Source organism: Ambystoma mexicanum, chromosome 5p (genome assembly GCF_040938575.1).
Source record: "Ambystoma mexicanum isolate Mex_15411 chromosome 5p, UKY_AmexF1_1, whole genome shotgun sequence".
NCBI lineage: Eukaryota > Metazoa > Chordata > Amphibia > Caudata > Ambystomatidae > Ambystoma > Ambystoma mexicanum.
Window position 1 is genome coordinate 944,117,143 of NC_090930.1, and position 18,839 is coordinate 944,135,981.

The window sequence follows — 18,839 nt, forward strand, 5'->3', positions numbered from 1 at the left end:
AGCCCCTCGGAGGCATCAGAACAGGCTCCCCCCACCCCCGAGACAACTGAGGCTGGAAGCAGCGGGGAAGGAGTGAAGCCTGGGGACACCACAAGGTACGCGCAGCCCCCCCCCCGCCAACCCCGTGCACAACTGGACAGTGTCCCGCGCCTCTCCAGTGTCCCCCGGCGGCGCGGCAGACACGCCCGCGGAGGAGCTGGCATACGGGGGCTGAGCGCGCTCCCCGTTGCCGGAGGGGTAAAAACACTTCCTGGACTGGGACACACAAATTCCCCCCCCCCCCCCATCAGCGAGGCGGAGGCACCTGGAGTGACGGCGCAGGCAACGCACGGCCGCGCTCCCCCCAGCAGCAACACCAGGATACGGGCAACCTCTCCCCCCCCGAATCCGGCGAATTGCGGGACAGGGACCCGCATGAGGGAGACGGCACACTCCAGAACAACAGCAGCGAGGAGCAGCGGGGACTGAGGGCACCCCCCCCCCCAATAGGCATCTACCCCCCAAAAGCCTAGCGGACTGACCATCCTCGGGGCGTGACTGCGGAGGGCGCAAAGGCCCATACCGCCCCATTGGCATAAACCACCGGTCGTACACCCCACATAAGGGGAATAACTCCTGGAGGGATCACGCACGGTGAACTACAGACAACCCCCCCCCCAGTAAACTCCATGGCATACCTTTTCAATATTAGGAGTGGAGTGTGCCTTCCTGAAGCCTATGTTGCACCTGTTCTATAGACCCATTCCTTATCTGTTCTCTGTGTGGGCGTCTTCTACCCTTGCTTAACTTGCACATATCTACTCCACCTGTTCTACATGTTGACAGCTTGCATTGCCGTTGGCCCGATTCAAATGTTCCGTTTGTGCGAGGGAAGTGTGATCGGCACCTACTCAAGATGACTGGTTTTGTGAAAGCGAAACATTAAAAATGTGGATGCTGCTGTTGTACCTATTCTTCACATGCAGGGGCAGGCCACAGCGTTCGTGCTCATATGCTCCATTTATTAAAGGGAGTTTGTTCTACTTCACATCAATTCATCCGTTAATTTGAGAGAAACCTGCTAGCCCGTCATGGTGTGGACTGCTGGTTCATAATTTTTTCCATGAGGTTTTAACTTGTTGGCTGAGTCGGCTGGATTTTCACATACTTTAAAAACAGAGAGTAAAATACTCCCACCTTAAAATCTTATCTGGAACACTGGGTGTGATACAAAGTTACAAATCCATTTTCTCAAAGCACAATATTCCCTAACCAAGGATTCAATGTTCTTAATCTACTGCAAAACAGCATTTGCCACACATGCCGGAGAAATTAAACACTTTCCAAGAGTTTTTCCAGTAAACCATTTACACACATTACTCAGTCCTGGGAGGTCATCTTACTATGGCATAAAGTACAGTCTTATGATAACAGTCAAAAGTGTAGTAACATCACAGAACAGAAGGAAATAGATTGCCACTGCATTCATTCAAAATGGACAAACTTCTGGACCTTCTCTCCCTACCTACCCCATTATCTCACTCTAGATGACGACGTATTACTATGTGTGGTGGGTCGGAAGAAGGAGCCGAACAGATGTGGACATTTTGATGAATTTTTATTTAAATAATAAAGAAAAGGCCTGTCTCTCCCCCTATCGCTATACAGGGCTTCCCCTACCTAATAAATAAACTAAAAAAGGTATGTCGTCAGTAAGTCAAAAATTAAAATGTGCCATTGCAAAAGAGCCAAACGAAGAGTGCGAACGCATGCAGATGCACGGAACAAAGAGTGCAGCCAACGGAGCAATGCTGATAAAACCCTCAAGAAATATAATCTGGAGTTCAACTCATGGTCACTACGCTGCACAAACAACTCACGCAGTTGAATAAGAATACATTGAACCACAAACTTTATTGCCATCTGGACAAGTGACATCTGTGCTTAATATATCAGTAACATCAGTACAAGATTACCATAATGTCACATTTGATCCGAGTATGCAAGGGAGTGAGCAAAACAACAGAGAAGACTTATTTGATATCTTCAAACAACAAGCTAAACCCAGAAATTTGAGAAACATTAAAGAACAGAACAAGAAACTGGGCTTTTTGAGAAATATCTTCCAGCGCAAGATTCAATCACAGAAACACAGGCCAAAAGTGAGTCAACAACGAAAACCACAGATAAGCATAAAGAAAACAGAGAAACTATGAAGGCAAACGAAGCAAATTCCCGTTCAAAAACAGGGTCGAGTCGGTTTGATGTAAACGCGACCTCTGCCACTCATGAGGCAAACAGAGGGGACGAGTATGATCCCCTAGAAGATATATCGGAACTTCTAGAAGAGAATGAAGTGGCACGATCAAGAGAGGAAAGTTACACAACTAACGACAACGAGAAGGCGAAAATATAGAGTCCTGCCGCAAGATCTCTGACAAACAGGTCGGTGACCAACGATACAGACCATGAAGAGCCATGCGCAGTTGACCTGGATGGAAGCGATCTGTCAGAATTCCCGACCATGGCACAAAAAAAACAGAACAGGATTCGATACGTAACAGAGGATCAGACTGAGTTGAGGAATAACAGAGGATGTTCTGCGCTTAGTAGAAACTGTAACCCAACAAAACCATTCCACGTTAGATCAAATGCAACAAACAAGAGTACACGTCATAACATCTCATTACGAATGGAGCATAGAGACAGCAGAAATTGAAAATATACTAAACAGAAAATGAGGTAAACATGAATGGAGAGAAAATACTGAAATTAATACACCGTGTACCGAGCTTGAGAACAGTCAACTCTGCGGATATTGCGATACTTGAATATGTTAAAGAATCTAGAGTTGACTGGGTGATTTTACATATGATAAAAGGTAGCTCTTTAGCCGAACGTGTTAACAGCAAATGTGGCCATCCTTTCATATGGGTTTGAAATACGAAACCCCAAATGCCTCAGGCGCTTATGACTGAGTACGAAGAGGTGAAAATAAAGTCTCTGACCAGTATCAAAAAAGTTGAAAGAGACTAAAACCAAAAACGAATGGCAGTGATCGAGCAAGAAAAGAAACACCTAACAGTAACCTACGAAACCAAGCCAACTCGCACTAAGATTCACATGGCAAATACACAGAGATGGAAACCGAAACACAGAGATGGAAACCTAACAAATTAGAATTGCCTTCCAAGAGTTTTTGCAGATAAACACCATGATTAGCCACAAGAACAATGGAATTTAGATACGGGAACCCTCATATGATGGAATACTAGAGGGTTCAAAAATCTATTTGGAAACCAAGGGCTACAACTTGAACATCATATAATTTGCTTACAAGAGCCATTGTTGCGTGATATTGCAATGGGTGATGAGTATATAACGTTACTAAATCCTGAACAAAAAGGAACTTACGGAAGACACTATGGAGGGCTCCTAACTATGATCAAAATTACCTCAGGACTTTTAGTTGACTCGAGTGATAACATCAATCCTTTTGTGCAAAGGATGATTATGCACCACAGGTTCACCGATGACGAGTCTCAATTGTACACAGTGCTCTTGAACTTGTACTGGAATCCCAAGCTCATCTCTACTGAAAAATTCATTGGTAGAATAAGGACTATAAATCGACAATGCCTACTTAAAATTGCTGAATTGTCACATACTCCTATGCTGCGACTTGAATATCAAAGGTATACCACTGAGTCCATAGAAAAAACAAAGAATTACCTCTGGCACTGCAACCTTGTGATGCGCGATTGTTGTATGACTAACAGCCAGGCAACGGGCCACATGCCTGGGAAAACCCACATGGAAGGTTAGTTGCAGCATATACTATCGATTACATATGGAGCTTGGGATATTTTTGTCACATCATTGATAGACTGGACATTCTAAGCACAACACTGCGTGACCATGATGTGCTTCGACTGACTTGGAGATTGAGGAAAATAGGCCTGCTAACTCTTGCAAGTTCATCCCTATAATCAATCAAGGAAGAAATCACTTGAAATTCTCAAAACAAGGATGTAGGAGAATTAACTGCGACATTTCTAAGTATGGATCCAAATGCTAATTCAAACAGGCCATATGTGCCTTTTTTGGGAGTCTACAGGACTACACAAAAAGGATTTAAGTATCCAGCACAGACACCAAAGTATGCAAGTAGCTCAGCAAAAGAAACGTCTGAGGAATGACCTAAAAAATGATGGAACCACTACGATTTAGGCTGTTAAACCAGAGAAAACAACAATTCCGAAACTGGGTACGGTCATATAAATACCTCAGAGATCAAGAACAAGGGGAAGCAATGCTTAGAGCAATCTGCAAAACGAATGGCAGTGAAACATGGACTCTTAAAATCAGACGACGGCCAACCAACAGGCTATGCTTGGTAAGGACAAACGAAAAGGACTGGATAATTTACTATACAGAGGTATTTGCAGATAAAAACAAGAAGGAACTGTCGATGCAAGGAAAGCATCTTCCTTGGGAGATTACCTGCAATCGATCAGGAATAATTGAATGCATCAAGAAACTAAGATCATCTAACGCACCTGGGCCCAATGGGCTGACTAACATATTTAAAAAAGCCCCGGAAGAATGGCTAACATTTATTAAAGCAATTTTTCAGCAAATATGGACATCTGGGAAACTGCCTCCCTTGTGGACAACCGGCATTATAATGCCTATATATAAGCATGGGAACAGATTGGACCCAAAAAAATAATAGGCCCTTTGCTTTGTTAGGACGTTATAGGAAAACTACTAGCAGCGCACATACGAAAAACAACCTGTACGCGGGACGTCTAACGAGCAAATAATGGATATTTGACAAACAGGTTTACCAAGGGAACAGGGACCAACCTCAACTTATTTATCCTGAATACATTAAAAGCTAAAACCATCAAAAGCAAGTCCAACTTATTCCTCGCCTTTATCGACCTACAAAAAGCGTTCGATACACTAAATAGATTTGGAAGAAACTACGTACATGGAACTGTCCTGAAACATTACTCAAAATCACTATGGTATTTTATACTAACACATCTGTTAGAATACGTTTGAACAAGGAAGGCAACCTGTCATCAGATGTTCAAACCGACAAGGGTGTGACCGCCCATTGGCGGCCACCTTGTTCAACATATCTAGCCGACTTGCCCATGACCCTATGAAGCGTTGCAGATTTTTCTCCTAAAATCAATGGCCAACATATAGTATATGTAGATGATCTTGCGATTTTACACTGCACGCAATAGGTCTGCAACGCAAATTGACGCACTTGGAAGCATACATGTATAAAAATGATCTCATTATCAACCAAAAGTGATCAAAAATTATAAGCATAATGTATGGAATCAAGAAAAAGACCAGTTTCTCATGGAAAAAAAATCTTCGAAATGTGACTCAATTAGATACTTGGGAGACCAGTTCAATATATTCGCTGCAGAAACAACTTGGATAAACATGCTAAAAACAAAAATGAAAATGCTTGCCTCACCGGGGTCAATAATCCATGCCAGATATGGCACATTTTCAATGCTTCCCTTATTAATGTTATATGGGTCAAATGTGGTACCAGCAATAACTTATGGGGCTGAAGCAGCCTTGGGTATAAAATGGACAATCTGGACCCCATTAGAGGAACCCTTTTGGAAAAGCATGCTCCATCTCCCTAAAAGCGTTTCAATGAGTCTCATAAGAAACTAACTTGGTTTGTACTCACTATACGCAACACTATAGAAAGGGATCTCTCTATACAGAAAGCTGTACATGATTCAAGCAGCAGCTCCGTATCGCATTCTAAACACAACCATCAACACCCCTGGTACCTGGACGTTGAATGAAGAATGTGACTTGGCAAAAACAACTGGAGGATCTGAGTATCAATGAAGATGCATTGATAGTGAACTGAGACTCCTGAATTACAACAGAGAGATTGGATTGAAACAAGGAAACAAAGAACCAACAACAAAATGCTAAGGGACTATCCAACTGAACCACGTTGTGCAAATATAGTGCCTAGCTATCTAGAGAAATGTCCAAGTAGATATCATCGTAATCAATTCTTACGGATTCCTACACACAAACGAAATACTGTATAGGCGGAAACAAACTGGTGTTGAAGTTAATTGTTGCCGATTTTGCAAACAAGACAATCAAGTTGAAACGATTAAACATCTGTTAGTTACGTGGCCAGTTGTGAGGAAACAAAGACAACTACATCTCAAATACAAGTTCGCTATCTGCGAATGAATGGTGGACTTTGCTCCTACATGGAGAAAAAAATTGCTTGCATGTGCTACTGTACATTTCAAGGAGTCTATATTAGGAACGCCTGACAAGGGATGGTGTATGGAGACATGTACACAGTGGGACGATGGACTCAAAGAAGATTTTATGTGAGGAAAGTGGGTAAAGGCTTTTTTGCTCTTTCCTTTTGGATTACTAGCAGAGGAAGGTGTGTGAAATGTTAATGTGTAAACATGTTTTTGTAATAAACTACAACACAAATTTAAAAAAAGTAAAAAAAATAAAAAAAATAAAAAGTCAAATGTCCTCAGTCCATAACTAAATCTAGCTGGCCCTACCACTAAACTAGGCCAACAGAACATCTCTCTTCTGGTGGTCTACCCTCTGACTTTTATTGTGACACTTCCTCTGTGCTCTTGTTCGAACTTCAATAGGCAAATGTCTCTTTATAGCACAACTTATTACTTAGATAATCTCTTCTACTAGTACTTTCAGGATTAATTCACGAGCTTGTGCAGCTCCTAACTGTTCATAGATGTCTTTCAGACCCTTTGACCCATATCATTGTTCTCTTTAATAGTCGCTCAGACATCTTCCTTTCACTTTGTATTGTTTACTTGCTTTGTCAAGCTTGTGTGTCCCCCATCCTTCGACCCTGGCATCTCTTTAATGGGCTTTTTCCCTCCTTATTGACTTCACTTGTTATTCTTATCTCATAACACGTTCAACAACTTTTCCTTAAGTTGTCCCCCCACTCTTCAGTAATTAGCTCTCTTAGGATCTTCTCCCGCTCTCTCCTAGGAGGTTTGTCTCCACTTTCCTAATGATTCACAATCATGCTTATTCTTTGAATAGTTCTTCATGTATCTAGTTCTGCTGGTTCTCTAATTCACTATTGCACTGGTGGAATCAATAGTCTCTTCTTTTCATTACATATTCTCCTGGCTGCTTCCCGCCACTCCAGTCCACCCCAGTACCTGCGTTTGTCATGGGTAAACTTGTGAGGATCGGCACTCGCTCAGGTATATTGTTCTCTTCTCTCGCTTTTGGGCTTCTCGCTCATTCGAGTCTCTGCAGTTTGCCGTGTTCAGCGAAAGATGGTGGATGGGATTTTTCACACTCCCTCGTTTCCATGTTTTAGTGTTGCTGGACAGGCGCCAGGCGCACCACTGCACCTCCGTCGTGACACAACAGACGGTTCTTTGTATTCTGTCCAGACAACGTTTCCCCGTTGTCTGCTTCGCCAGTCTTCAGGCATCTCCGATTGGCGTCCTCTGCTTTTCTTAGTGCCGTGGGTTCCACAACCACACTTTGCTCCAACTCTCCTTAGCGTTCTGACGTCAGGGGGCTTCCCCTGCATACTTTATTCCCTCTCCCTCTTTTCTCCCCCTTCCATCTCCCCCAGCCCTCCACGTCCCATTTTCATACGAAGTTCTTCTTAAAGGGGTATTGCCTTTTCATTCAGAAATCGTGTTAGTTTCAACTTTGTCTATAGCCAGAAAGGAGGACAGTGTCTTTGATGGAAGGCAGTCTCATATATGCAGATAGTTCCCATTGGGAACAAGAGTCCTTGTCCCCTAAGGGGAGGTCACTCCTAGTGAGGTCCCACTTACCAAGACTCCAAGGGAGGATCTTGTGGAGCGGGCCAACCTCAAAGGGGGTGGCTTAGCCTTGGGGAGAAGGGATTTGTCACGTACCCTACAGGGTTAGATGTTTTGGACTACAGCTTCCATCAGCACTGGCCAGCATAGCCAATGGTGAGGGATCATGGGAGTTGTAGTCCAAAACATCTGTAGAACCTCAGGTTGCAGACCCTTGCTATTACTGGGCTATCCTACTCCCAAATAAGGCACTACCCTGTCGCACTGAAATAAAGTCTAGCCTAACACGATTGACACAAGAGTGGCGAGACCAGGCAATGGGGGACTGGAAGAATCTACACTGGGGTGGGTGGGTGGCTGAGAGGCAGAGGCGGATTTAAAGGTCGCCAAGCGGACAAACGGCGAGCGGGCCCCTGTGCCCTGCTCTGCTCCTTTCCTTCCCAGCCTCTCTCTGAGACACACGCCACAAGGCCCTTTCTACTGTGACTCCAGCCAGTGGCATCCATTCCCATAACATAAATGTCAGAGAGGAAGAAACACAAAGGACACATTCTGCCGCAGCATTCGCCGTGTTAAAAGAATCTCATTGGTGTAGTGGTTAAGTACATTCATTAGGTCATGGGAGGCCCATGTTCGGATCCTGCCTGTGACACATACCTGTAAAGGGATGGCAACGAAATCTGCCCCCCCCCCCCCTTTTGGTATTTAAATAGCATGGACAGCTTCTAATTGTTTTGTTAGAGATACTCCTAGCACATTTTACAGTGGGGCTCTTGCTTTTGCGTTGGGAAACATTCTAGCTGTTCTTTTGAAACTGTTCTTCAGCATTTCCACACGCAATCCGTTAACAGAATAGCTTGATTGGGAAGAATAGTAACAAGTTGGCGCTACATCATTAACTGAAAACACACAGCAATGACTATCAGACCGCAGGCAGTGATAGAATGGTAAAAGAGTGGGGGCCAGTAGGATCATTGAGGCACCTCGAGGGGCTAAAACAAAAGTGTCACTTCACTTGGTCCACAGACCACTTGTTGGCAGTCTTGACAGCTGACTTCCCTCCCAGTTTTGTCCCCCAAACAACAAATGCGCCCCACACATGCTTAAAGTGTGCTTTGCAGTGGCTGTCCAGGCTCTTTTGGCTGGGGTGTCCCAAAGTGGGGCACTGAATTATGCAGGGGAGGCATGAAGTACGAGCGCACACACAATGATCATAGTTTAGGATAACGGGGTTGCACCTGGGGTGGCCAAACAGAAAAGTTGCAAAGTGAAATACTTTTATGGGCTCCCAATGTATATACATTATGGAAATGGGTCAAGCAAAAAGAATAGGAGATGTTTATTTTGCTCATCCTGAATCAAGGTTTTCACATATGCGCCAAACGAAGTTTATGTTGTGTGCTATAGGAATGGACAGTATATTATTAAGTAACAAGGTAGCTCAGCGAGTTGAGCACATATGTGAGTGTGCGATGTCTGCAGGTCAAAGATTCTAATACTGGCATGGCCAACTCGGCCTTTCATCCTTCCAAGGTCAATAAATCAGTGCCAACTTTAGTTGGGGCATTATTGGATGTGAATATGTTCTATGTATAGTGGTTTGGCGAAACGCTATTTACATATCCAATAATTATCATTAACTCAAGTTTAGTGACTCTTGAGAGTGCATAACAAAGTTGAAAACTGAATTGCTTTTATGGGCTCCCAATGTTGGTAGATCAGGCACGATGAGATTGCATGATTTGCCCAGAATTAAACACTTTGCTTAAGTAGCGAAACCAGGATTCTGTCCCAGGTGGAGATGTAAGAGCTTGACAACATATCTTCCCAGGTACACTTCATATCAGTATTTTTAAGGCTTGGTAATCAAAAGGGTAAATAATTGTCTAGCGATGGCTTGAAAAGTGTACAAATCACATACTAAATTTACCTGATATATATATATATATACATACACACACACATTATAGAAACAGGTCAAGCAAAATAACGTGATTCTACATTTGGTTTCCCCATACTGGATGTCAGGTTTTCCTGTGTAAACCAAGAGCATTTTGTGGTGTGTAATCTATGAATGGACACTTTATTATGGACGTCTTCTCATTGCATTATTTTACGAAGCTTACCTGGCAATTGTGTTTTTACTCTACTTATTGCACATGAAAATCTATAAAAGGAACTGTTCATTTTTGGCCCGATATTGAATTTATTGTACTGCGACATGTGTACTTATTAAAGACATAATTCGACCTGGCGTCGTACTTTTGTGAAACATTTCCACAGTTGTAATTACAAACATTGGATCTTTTTTTCTTAGAGCAATTTTTTCTAGGAAATGGTGTGGTCTTCATAAGCTGTAATTTTCTTTCACCCTTAGCTTTGAAACATGTTCATTACTAACATTAGTTTCAGGCTTGATTCTCCAATATTACCATTGATAGCAAAGCCTGCTGAGGAGGCCCAGCTGTTTCCAGTTAGTCAGACCCCTAGACATAGGTAACTGTGATAAAGACAACTTTATAAAAAAAAAAATGCTTTTGGCCCTAAAGTTCGCCATGGTGCACTCGTGACCACAACTACGCCCACCCTAAGCCCCATCTCCTTGACCCGCCCACCTAGGGCCCCTGTGTCAGGTGCCACCCATGGGGAGTCAGGTGCAGGGAATGACTTGGCTCCCACCCTCAATGGAGCCATGAAGATCAGCAAGACCAAGCAAGGGTAAACTGGGAAAGGCTACAAGCCCTGTGGGCACGGTGTGACCTTTCCAGGAGATATCTGTCCTGGTTAGAGACCCCAGGAGGCGGTGAACGCTAGTTAGAAGCCGGTGATAAGGAGGAGGATGGGGTCCAGCAGAAGACTTGTGGCAATTTTGGAGAAAAGTAGAAATCGGGACATTGGAGGCAAGTGAAGATGTAGAACAAATGACTTCTAGAGTGTTGAAATCTCGCAGACGGCTGTCGGATAAGATACAGAAGTTAGAAATACTGTGGAGGAAGTTAATGACAACAAGGAAGATGTTAAGACAATAAGCGGGAGTGTGAAAGATAACAGCAGGAAGGGGTCAGAAAGTTAGTACTTTTGAGGAGGTGTAACTGGAAGGAGAACATCAGGGGAATAGAGGTGATGGCTGGAAGAGTTTCCAGTCCTTTGCAAAGAAGGTTAGGAACAATGGTGAGAGTAGGGTAAATAAACATTGAGGTGGTAGGAGAAAGAAAGCAGGAAAGCAACCGGAGGAGGAAGATTGTCAGACCAGGTAGGTTGCAGCGGGTGAGTTTGGCCTAGGCAAGCGATGCATGCGGAGGAATAGGTACCCGACAGGGAAGATAACTCGGGCTCAAAGAGGTTGAGCAGGGGCTCAAGACCCTGTGTGGGGAGAGCGAAGAGAGGCAAGGGAGACATGTGTCTTTGATCAGCCAATTTCAAAAATCCTGGCCCTCGCAGACTTTGAGATTGAAACAGGGCACCCTCCAGACAGAGTGATTCCAGCTCTATTTCTCACTGCTCAAGGTGGCATAGCGAGGCGTGCAGGCAATGGTCAGCCACTAAAAGGGTGTGGGAAACGCAAAACATAGATGTGGTAGCTTCATTCATGCACTGCATTCATCCAGGGTCCTATCGTGGGACTCAGGGCGCTTACCCCCCGGACTCCTTCTCTCGCCCACCTACAAAACTTCCCTTGTATTCCTTAGCGGTCCCGTACTGTAGTGTCTGTCTAGTGTTCCCATCCGATATACGAATCACGCCAATGTCCCGCCTACTATTCTTCACGTGACTTTGTCCACGCTTCGTTCCCTATCATGCACGTAGCGGCTGACGTCATTTTGTCGCTCGTTGTGATTTTTTTGAGCATGAACCGGGAAAGCTGTGCGGCTGCCAAAGCAATCGGAATCTGCGTGGTTTTGGGTGGCTGCGATTAAAAAGGGCATACCGGGAAAGTTCCTGCACGACACTAAATGGAGCGTCTGACTCCTCGTTTTGATTTTTGTGAGCGGGAGCCGGGAAGACTCTGGCTACAAGAACAGCAGGAATCTGCCTGCTCTTGGGTGACTGAGATTAAAATTGGCATTTTCTTCGGGATACCTGAAAGTTCCCGCAAGACTCCAGATGGAGAAAGAGGAGTGGAAAATTACATTCATTTTAACAGTGGTGTAACTTTGCTGAAAATGTTGGGGGGGGACATCATGATAACTGAAAGAATGGGGTAGGGTGGCGTGGGCAGTCCTTGGCACTGAGGGATAAGAATAAACTACTACACAACAAGAGTCCATTACCGATGCGCTCAGTTATAACTTTCATAAGACTGATGGATATCTTTAAAATTCAATTCTAAAGAAACGCCAGTCTTATGAAAGTTATAACTGAGGTGGAGCAGGCTTTTTTTCTGTTGTGGATACAGTGAATTCTAAAGACCAAGGCCAACTGTGGTATTATAAGTTTCAGAAGACTGATGGATATCTTTAAAATTCAATTCTAAAGAAACGCCAGTCTTCTGAAACTTATAACACCACAGTTGGCCTTGGTCTTTAGAATTCACTGCATCGACAACAGAAAAAAGCCTGCTCCACCTTTACCTAAAGCGGGTCTGCAAGCAGGCTGAAGGGAGCTGGTGTTTGATTATTGCCACCAAGGCACTTATGCCTGCAAGATTTTTAAAACGGCGCATTAGGTTGCTTATTCTGATTTCATTAATTACTTGCAACATCTTTTATTTGATTTGTTTTGGATGTAGCAACAGTTTACACAAATAATGTGTAACCCTGATTTTCATTTTATTTTATCTATAGAGCAGTAAACGCCAAAGTATTTTACAAGTCTCGGGAGGATAGCTCAGGGGCAACATGTTTGCCTTGGAAGCAAGACGACACGGAGCAACACAGGTTCGATCCCCCAATTATAAAAAATGATAATTATCAGAAGTAAATACTTCTTGTTCCTCAGCCAGTGCAGGAACGTAAAGAATGTTGCTGTACTAGGCATTCTTGAATGGAATTACTTAGTTAATAGATATTATCCCTCTAGGGTCTTGGACCTGCTATGGTGGGGTTTGCTTAGCCAAATGACTGTCCAATATCCACTTTAATCCTCAGGGCTTTTTCTATAAACCAGCAGGCGAGGACAATGCTAGATGATTAGGAACAGGATTGGCTACAGACGTTACAGTCCACTTTGGGTAAAGATAAGATGTCAGCTGGCACTTCGACACGTTCTGGGGGACTGTCACTGGGTGTTTGCTCCAGATCTCACAATGTCGAGTGATCTCACAATTTTGAGTAGATTTAATTGTCTAAGGGATTTGAAGGAGATTGACTGGCAGGAGGCCCAACTGAAGGATGGTCTGCCACTGATGGCCCTTTAGAAAACCAACGGTAACCAAATGTATAATGAAGGCTCTGAATTTGCTGGGGGGAATGAGGGGGGGCTTAATGATTTAAAGGGGAGTGCTATTCATATCCCAAAGCCCATTTCCAAATGACCCTAGCTCCTGCTGACCGATGTCTCAGGAGGATAGCTCACAACACAGGTTCTATCCCCGGGTCCACGCTTAAAAACCTCTGAACAGACAGACAGCCCGAACCACGAAGGGCATGAGCCCACAATTCTCTAAGCAGAACCCCCTGAGCTGAGAAAGGTGCAAACTGGACCTTGCCAAATGATTAAGGGTCGATAGACTGCACACGGTGCATTCTTACAAGGAGGCTCAGAGTGAACTCAGGACAAAATACACATCACACATGAGGAAAAGATCCAGAGTGGAGGTCATGCAAGCAGCCACATGGACACAGTGATAGATTTCACTCATGAAAGATGGCTGCTCCATGCATGCACGTACACAACACGGGTGGGCAGATGTGAACAACACTTACACCAAATAGTGCTCATGGCATGTGCCAGTAATCTGGTACACACATTAAATCACTAGACAGTGCCCAGTGCAGACCTATATTACATCAAATATATAAACATTAAAGCTCACACACATTAATGATATATGTAATTCTCACAGAAATGCTTACACACACAGTCCGGGACGCACGGTTAAGACGATATACCGTCATACAATGGCACCCACTGTCCAGCACATACAAAGCCAGTAAAGGCAAAGGGCATTCGTGGAATTTTATGCACGGTTCAACGTGACTTTGCACTGCCAACACAAACCCTGATCCATGAAACTGCGCTAAGTTTATTTTTGCAGGGCAAAGTCAGTTCAAAGTCATTTTTGCAGTACAAAAAGAACGTTGCACTGACTTTGCACTGCAAAAATAAATTTTGCACAGTTCCATGAATCGGGGTTTGTGTCGGCAGTGCAAAGTCACTTTGAACCGTGCCAAAAATTCCATGAATGGGGCCCAAAGCTCCTTCACACACGCAGATTACAGCACAGACAGGTTGACACACACAAAGTAAAGACAAATTACATAAAAATACATGGTCCTGCTCACACGTCTTATCAGAACTTGACAGACACGCTCAGAAAACTTTAACACACACTACATGACAATCTCAGTGAAGTCAAAGCATCGCATGTGCAGTCCTAAACACAGTGGCAGAGTGCATGGCTGACAGACTCAAGTAAAGCCACAGCTCGTTTACTTTGAGAACCCCATACACACCTGAAACACAGCGACGAACTACCAAGGACAGGCAGACACACACACAAGAGGGCTTACTGCAGACAAACACATCAGACAACAATGAACCTCGACACATTTGAAACAAAGCGAAACCCACTAGACAGCCCACTTGCAAATACATGGGACAGGCACGCATGTTGACATGCCCTGACAGGTGCGTGCACCAACACACGGATTAAACAGGCGGGAATGCAGACAACTAAACACAACACATGTTAATCTGTTCACTCACAGAAATCACTTGTTCGCAGATCACACTGGGTGTCGGGGGTGATGTGAGATGTGCAGGTCATAACAATACCACAATTTGCCTCACACCCCATCCAGACCACACCAAAGAGGCGTTCTGGAGACCCTGTTTTTGATGCCTAGTGAAGAAGATGCAGTGATGGGTAAAGGCAAGGGGTTGTTTATTTTAATATAAAGGGTCTCTCCAGTAAATGGTGTCATGGCAGGTCTCAAAACACAACCAGATTAACTCAAATAAAGGAAAATGGTGGTTGGGGGTGGCGACTTTTCACTAGCTACGCCCACGTCTAAAATGAATATTCCCTGTACCCCAGTGGACTGGGGACTTCAAGCCTGCCGAATATAACATTTCGCCTTTTATTTTAAGGCAATGAGTGAATGCATGCATTCTGGACTGAAGGGCCAGACCAGGTGGAGCATTGGGGGGTGGGAGGCGTGTGGGGGAGACTAGGTTAGGGTAACAGGCAGCTGAAATATGAAGGCTGCACATCTGGCACACTGGACTCAGACACAGGCCTAGGTCAGAAAACCTGAAAGAGGCGAGGCCTGTGCAGTTTGAGATAGCCCTGTGCTTCGCCTCTCCAGCTCCACAGGCTCCCCCTCATCTCCCCAGTCACTGGCTCTCCTGCCAAAAGATGGGGGGGGACAAAAAGGCATGCCACAAAAGTTGGGGGGGACAAAACCCCCTGTCCCCCCCTATAATTACGCCCATGCATGTTAAACCCTGAACGGGCCAGAAGGCTTCCCTAATATATAAAACGGCAGAACAACTCACCTGAAAATGATGCAAACACACATGAAGAACATTTTGGAAATGGGGAAGGTTCAACAATGTGCTGTCATTAACCCATTAGTGCCCAAAATCTACATTTTCCCACGAAAAAGTACCCGGAACGGGCCGGAACGCTACCCTAATATATAAAACGGCAGCAAAACTCACCTGAAAATTATGCAAACACACACGAGGAACATTTTGGAAATGGGGATGGTTGAACAATGTGCTGTCATTAACCCATTACTGCCCGAAATCTTCATCTTCACACGAAAAAGTACCCGGAACGTGCCGGAACGCTACCCTAATAAATAAAACGGCAGCAAAACTCACCTGAAAATGATGCAAACACACATGAAGAACATTTTGGAAATGGGGAAAGTTGAACAATGTGCTGTCATTAACCCATTACTGCCCAAAATCTACATTTTCACACGAAAAAGTACCCAAAACGCATACCTTAATATATAAAACGGCAGCACAACTCACCTGGGCAAACCCCTGGAAAAGCTGGCCATCTCTCAACTTAAGCTTCACACTGATTCGGTTGGTTGTCTCCATGACCATCAGTCTGGCTTCATAGCAGCAAGAAGCACGGAAAGTGCTCTCCTGAACATCCGTGAAGACCTGCTCTCCAACCTTGATTCTAATATTCCATCTGTCCTCATCCTACTCGATCTTTCTTCTGCCTTTGACACAGTCAACCATGTCATCCTTTTTTTTTAATCATCTTTATTTAATTATAACTCATATATAACAATAACTACAATAGTGAGAATCACAAAAGTAACAATATTCCAACAATTCATAAAATACAAGATATCAACTACATAGCAAAGAAACCTCATCCAGAATTCCCACCCTAAATCCAAAACATATAATAAAGATACACACAACATATACACACACACAAACACAACACAACACCACCCACTCCCACCCTATCCCAGTTATTAGCCAAATCGATAAACTTACACTTTACCCAAATAAATCATTGAAGGATTCCCAACGTTCACAATATTCAGCCTCCCGATGAAGCCGATGAGCACGAGATTTTTCATGTCTCGATAGTATGCGCCTATCAACCAACCAACCATCAATATGTGGTTTTTTCCGTGATTTCTAAACGTTCATAATATGTTTTACAGCTACCACCACGGCCCTATTTATCCAATCAGAAGCACCACAAATCCTCAGACTTCAACTTTCATTTGAGAGGAAAATCACAGATCCAAACGTTCGAGGAAATGAATCACCCGACACTAGATCTACTCGATCCAGAACATCCTTCCAAAAAGCAAGCACTCTTTCACACTCCCACAACATATGTAAATAAGTTCCTCTTAAATGATTACAGCCCCAACACAAATCTGAACCTATTAAACCCCTCGCCATCATCCTCACTGGAGTCCAATAAATACACCCTAAAATTCGCTGATGAGTATATCTTAAATTCAAATCCATTTTATCTCTCACCGTCACCTTCCAAGCAGTATCCCAATCTCTTTCCGATAAATCACTCCCCAACTCAGTCACCCACTTCATTCTCAATGTCTCCCATGAAGTCTGCATGTATTCCTGTATAGGTATCAATTTAGTAAATGTGGAAACTACATTTGGAACAGCACCAAACAGAATACACATTTGTGGTTTGTCACTCAAGGGTTCACTGAGGAGAGACTGCGCATGCGCGAGCCGCGCATGAGGAGCTAAAGGCATCAGCTCCCGGCGGCCGCGACAACATATCCTCCAAATAAAAGCCTGTAATCGCTTGAAAACGCCCGACCTCGGGCAACGCAGGGGCAGCGCACCTACCCAGGCGGCGAACCCTGCAATCCGGGGTAGAATCGGACCCGGGAACAGGAGAAACGCCCTGGAGTCCGTCGGCGTCATTCCTGCCTCCATTGCCGCACGGACGTGAGCGGCTGCTCCGCCCCTCCCCCCTCGAGCGGCCGCGGCCTTGGCCCTCCGGGGAGCGAACCACCACCGGATCACGATCGGCGAGGGCACGCCTGCGGACTGCCGTCGGAGTCCTGAGGTGGCGACCAGAAGCGGCACCAGATCGCACGACAACGGCTGGCGCCCCGCACCTGCGGCCATCGCAACCTGATCCCCTGACGGCTGGGAGCTGGCAGCTGGCAGCACGGAGCAGCCCCTCGGAGGCATCAGAACAGGCTCCCCCCACCCCCGAGACAACTGAGGCTGGAAGCAGCGGGGAAGGAGTGAAGCCTGGGGACACCACAAGGTACGCGCAGCCCCCCCCCGCCAACCCCGTGCACAACTGGACAGTGTCCCGCGCCTCTCCAGTGTCCCCCGGCGGCGCGGCAGACACGCCCGCGGAGGAGCTGGCATACGGGGGCTGAGCGCGCTCCCCGTTGCCGGAGGGGTAAAAACACTTCCTGGACTGGGACACACAAATTCCCCCCCCCCCCCATCAGCGAGGCGGAGGCACCTGGAGTGACGGCGCAGGCAACGCACGGCCGCGCTCCCCCCAGCAGCAACACCAGGATACGGGCAACCTCTCCCCCCCCGAATCCGGCGAATTGCGGGACAGGGACCCGCATGAGGGAGACGGCACACTCCAGAACAACAGCAGCGAGGAGCAGCGGGGACTGAGGGCACCCCCCCCCCCAATAGGCATCTACCCCCCAAAAGCCTAGCGGACTGACCATCCTCGGGGCGTGACTGCGGAGGGCGCAAAGGCCCATACCGCCCCATTGGCATAAACCACCGGTCGTACACCCCACATAAGGGGAATAACTCCTGGAGGGATCACGCACGGTGAACTACAGACAACCCCCCCCCCAGTAAACTCCAGACCCTCCATCGAGCACGCCAGAACAGGGGGCCGGCTCTCGGCAACCTACATAATATCATCAGGGCTCAGGACCAAAGACAGAGGGGCAATAGATAGACGCCCGAAAAGCCCACCCCAACTTGGCCTCCACGACAATCCCTGAGAGACACCCACGCGATCCACCCGGGCCTAAATTCACACACAAACTACTGCCCTGGACATGGGTAAAGACAAGGCCAAGCGGCAGACCCTGCAGAGTAAAATGGACCTCTACACTGTGGAGGCCCCCTCCCGACAGGAGACACATAGCCTGGTGGAACCAGGCAACAGGGAAGAAACTCAGGACCCCCAACTCTCCCTGAATGATGTAATGAAGGCAATTGGGGACTCGAGAACGTCGCTGGAACTCAAAATAGGCGGGGTCTCCACGGAAGTATCTCTCCTACGCCAAGATCTCCGTAACTTATCGTCCAGGGTCGGAGAAGCGGAACAAAGAGTGTCGGACACAGAAGACAACGTCCGCCAGTTGGAGCAACAACTTGCCATAATTG

At 45.6% G+C, this 18,839-nt stretch overlaps 1 protein-coding gene across 1 annotated transcript in view; it reads right to left on the reverse strand.

Annotated features, from left to right (window-relative positions):
- Nucleotides 1–11,501, reverse strand: part of TWSG1 (twisted gastrulation BMP signaling modulator 1) — a 283,080-nt gene extending 271,579 nt beyond the window's left edge. Inside the window, exon 1 of the mRNA XM_069613392.1 lies at nt 11,473–11,501. The gene's annotated coding sequence lies outside the window, so the exon portion shown is untranslated. The remainder of the gene's footprint in view (nt 1–11,472) is intronic.
- Between the last annotated feature and the right edge of the window lie 7,338 nt (nt 11,502–18,839).